The sequence below is a fragment of the Geospiza fortis genome, unplaced genomic scaffold, assembly GCF_000277835.1.
Source record: "Geospiza fortis unplaced genomic scaffold, GeoFor_1.0 scaffold104, whole genome shotgun sequence".
Lineage (NCBI taxonomy): Eukaryota > Metazoa > Chordata > Aves > Passeriformes > Thraupidae > Geospiza > Geospiza fortis.
In genome coordinates this window covers 313,029-317,417 of record NW_005054325.1, presented here as the reverse complement: position 1 = coordinate 317,417, position 4,389 = coordinate 313,029, and positions in this window count along the sequence as shown.

Genomic DNA, 4,389 nt, shown 5'->3' with positions numbered 1-4,389 from the left:
TGCTGCTAGCAGGTTGACAGAAGCAGCCCCTCTGCCCAGCTCTGGTGAGGTCACACAAGGAATGCCATGTCCAGTTCTGGGCTCCCCAGTGCAAAAGTGATGTGACCATCGTGGAGAAAGGCTAATGAAGAGCCACAAAAAGGGAGGGTGAAGGGACTGATGGAACTGATTCCTTCCCAGATCCCTTCCCCCCTCAACCATCTGTGCTTTTGGGATTGTTAATATGATGGGATCTTTAACAGTCTAATTGAAGGATCACCATTAGTCTTCATCTAATTATTGCAGGAAAAGAAAGAAAAATAAAGTAGCTAGAGTACTAATATACAGGAAAAGATGCAGTAATTGCAGCAACACCATTAAAAATTGAACACACACAATTTTCTTAGCTTCTAACCCTTTTCTGATGTTATGCTCATCCTTTCACTGTCCCTCTGGGTGCTGGTCTTGGTGGTTTCACTCTGGTGTTGGCCATGGGGACAAGGTCTTAGAGCAAGTTCGCCGCATCTTGACACCTTTACTGGATGGAATACTATATTTGTGCTGATTGCTTCTTCTTCCTCTAACCTAATATAAATTTGCTTTGAATTTAGGAATTTTTAGAAATTGTAAGCAAAATCCAGGACATGAAAGATAAAAATAAGACATTAAGTGTAACTAAGCTATTAATTAAAACTAATATCTATTCAGAAAATTCCCAACACATATTGAGATAAAATTTTCAAATAATAGAGGTGTCAGAACAGAAGTTTCTGATTTCATTAAGTTTAACCAGTGCAGCTCTCACCAGCTGTCAGTGGAAAAAAGCCAGTCAAGGCCACTGTGTATGGTGCTCTCAGTGTGATGGCTACATTTGCTGGCAGGATGATCTATTAATATTTGTGTCTACAAAAAATATTTCTGATGAACACAAAATTTCACTTTCAAAGTGACAAGACTCCATGTTACAGGGAGGTAGCTTTATTTGCCAACACAGCATAGCAGTGTCAAAGATCTTTGAAAGAGATTTCTCTTCTCTCTTCAAATCTCCTTTATCCAATAGCTCAGCTGCCATTATATTACTCAGAGAAAATTAAGGTATCCAACTATCTTAAAATTGGAAGAAATTTGTAAAGATTAGGAGAACTGATTATACTCAAAAGTAGAAAATATCAAAACATTTTCAAATAATCTTTAAATGGTTTTGTTGGTAAATTATTTTTTAAAATGTTTAGAAAATCCTTACTATCCATTCTTGAGACTAAAGGGCCATTAAAAATGTTCAAAGCAAAGCACAATTTTAATAAAAATTAAATTTTTGTTTCTTAAGTTTCACTTTTCAATTTAGAGAATGGAATTTTCAGCAAGAATAGTGTTATTTGAGATATTAATCTGTCAAAGAACTTTAAGGACAGTATATGACCACTTTAGTCTGGCATCAAATTTTACAGATAAATTCATTCTTTTATCCAAGCATGTCTGTTTCTGCTTCATCCATGTATTTTTGGAAAATGCATTCCAAGTGGCAGATTATTTTCACTCAATTTTGTGAACTGTTCTCCCTCTCTTCTCAAAATACAGTAAATTCTGCCTTCAATATTGCCAGTCCTGTCGTTACCAGTTGAGATTTTTCTTCTCCTGATCACTTTCTGTGTGAGACCTCTGGAATGCCTGTTCAAGAGAAGGCAGCAGAGGATAAAACTGAAATTTGCCCACAGGTAGTGAGATTGCTCATTAAGGGAGCAGGGGAGAGAAAAGCTGGGCATTTAAATACTGCAAGAAGGAAACACACAATGCCAGCAGGACACAAAGTGTGTTTATGCCATGTATGACTTTTACAGGATAGCTACCACCCACATTTTGAGACAGAAATAAACACATTACCCACACATGTACTTGACTCTTTAACCAAAATTTAAAATGCAGTTATTGCTATGTCTTTAAAAATATGGTGTGGGCAAAACAAGCTTCGAGCAACACCATGTTGAAAGTCTGACTTTATTTCATTGTTTCTGTTTTAGGAAGAGATGTTTGACACACAAACACACCCAGTGATGCTTTACACAAAACTACTCAAAAGTAAAAAGAGACCCTCTTCCACAAGTTAAACAAACAGATGACTTCTGACACAGCAGCAAGGATTGTTCAACACTGACAGAAATATTCACACAGACAAGGTTTATGACTGGAGGTGTATCAGCAATGCACTGATAACAACAGGATTGGAAAGGGTAGTGGGAAGAGACCAGGGAGCAGAGAAACCTGGCTGCATTCATGTGCAGTTCTTCATGTAATGAAGAGACTTCATAGAATAAAGACTCCTAAGGGTCTTTGTCAAAACAGACTCAAAGCTATCACCACCAAACTTAAAATTAAAATGTTATTTTCACCTACTACCTCTTGAAATGAAATTTCATTGTCAAAGGTTTAATCACAGATTAAGAAGAAGAAATTACCAGTGACAAAGCAGTTCCGTGCTTTAGCCAGGTAAATGATGTAGTCCCTAATACATATTCGAATAAATAAGAATACATTTATTTACCTTACTGTCTTCAGACAGATGCAGAGCATGGTTCCTGATTTCCTGGAGATTTGCATCATATATCCTCTAACTGATCAACTCATATCCTGCACATGCCACTTCCCAGCATACCTTCTGCCTGGTCTGCTGTGCTGCAGCAGCTCTCTGAGCAGTGTTGGTGCCCTGATGGGCCTGCCTATGTTCAGAAGAGACACTGAGTGCAGTTCTGCTGCATTCATAGCAATAGGAGCACTAGCCTAGTGGGATGGAGGCTCTCATTCCCCCAAAAGCCATGAGAAGAGCTATGGACATAGGAATGTTCTATCTTTGACAAGCTCTACTCTATTAATTTTGGCTGACATTAGCCAAGGAGATCTAATTTGTTTTGCCTGTGCATCAAGACTCCTACTAATTGCTATGGTTGTTGTTAGTGAATCAGCTTAGAAGTTCATATTCTTTTTTCTCCCTTAGCTTCTGAGATGCCATGAGCTTCACTTTGTTCATGGGTTGAAAACAAACAACTGTAAAAGCTTAGCTTGCATTTTGATAATACAAATTTCTTTTTGCCAGATGCATAGTTTGCTTCCTAAATAATAAACTCCAAAAATTTGCTTAGCAATAGTAAATTAATTAATGCTGTGCCAATATTCTCTGGCTTTTTGGTTCTACTTATGATGGCTTTTATCTACAAAATATTTTATCATTATTTTCTTCCTTGCTTAACACACAAATCAGGATGTGCTAACTAACTCACCCTGTATTTTACCCCTAGCTAACAGAGAGTCTTGTAATACCTGAACACCAATTATGTGAACAGTAAGTCTATTCTGAATTGCCTGTGTTCGCACCTCATTGCTCCAGAAACCAGCTGAGCAGTGCAGACAAGCATGTATTAATTTCCCACAGCCCTGAGTCTCACCCACCTTTCCCACTCCATCACTGTAACACCTAATTATAAGCATATTTTTCTTTCAGGTCCCAGTCCCTGCCTGTCTCTCCATATTCTTACAAGCTGTAAGCCCAGTTTCTATCCCACTTCATTCCTTTCAACAATTTTTTTATCAGACTTTGTAGAATTATTTTAGCCTTCTGGATAACAGAACCCAGGGAGGACAACCTGGGTAGGAAATAGTAGTAGTTAATTAAACAAAGCTGAACAAATACAAATAATTTAAGGACATGAGCCAGTACTCTGAATGCCAAGTGCACCAACATGCACTTCTCTGCAGCACACACATAGCACATCCCTCAAGCCCTTCTAGAAGTCTAGTCAGCTCCCAAGTGGTATCATTCCCTTTCAGTGTTTTCTTTTTATCAGTTTTAAATTAACATGCTTCAAGTTTCTACTTGTAAAAGTTCACATGTTTATGTGAACAAGTTTCTACTTGTTCACATAAACATGTGATAGGACTAAATGAACAGAGGCCTGATGATGATAGGACTAAATGAAAGAAGGCCTGAGATACACCTGAGATACACCTGAGATACACTTGGCAATGTGGTCCTTCTGCCACACTGTGATACCTCCTACTCTGGTAGAAAGTGAGTGTTAATGTATTAGCAGTGTCAGTCACTCCTCAAGACATCAAACATTATTCCCATCAAACATACCCCTATAAGGATAAGCTAACCTGTTCATATTGTTACCTAGTCAAGATCTCTGACAACACTTCTGTTTTTACCATCCCTGAAGGATATGTAATAGAGCTTCTACTTGGGTTTCAGGGTTTTTTCTAACTGCCTCACCCAGCTGGAGCAGCCACAAAGCCCCGATCTTCCTCAATGACTATGTAAAACCCACTTCCTTGGTGTGCTGGTTACCCAAAAACACCAACAAAAGGAAAGGAAAAGCCTTCTGATTGTATGGTTTGCAAAGAGGAAGTCAAAGAGGT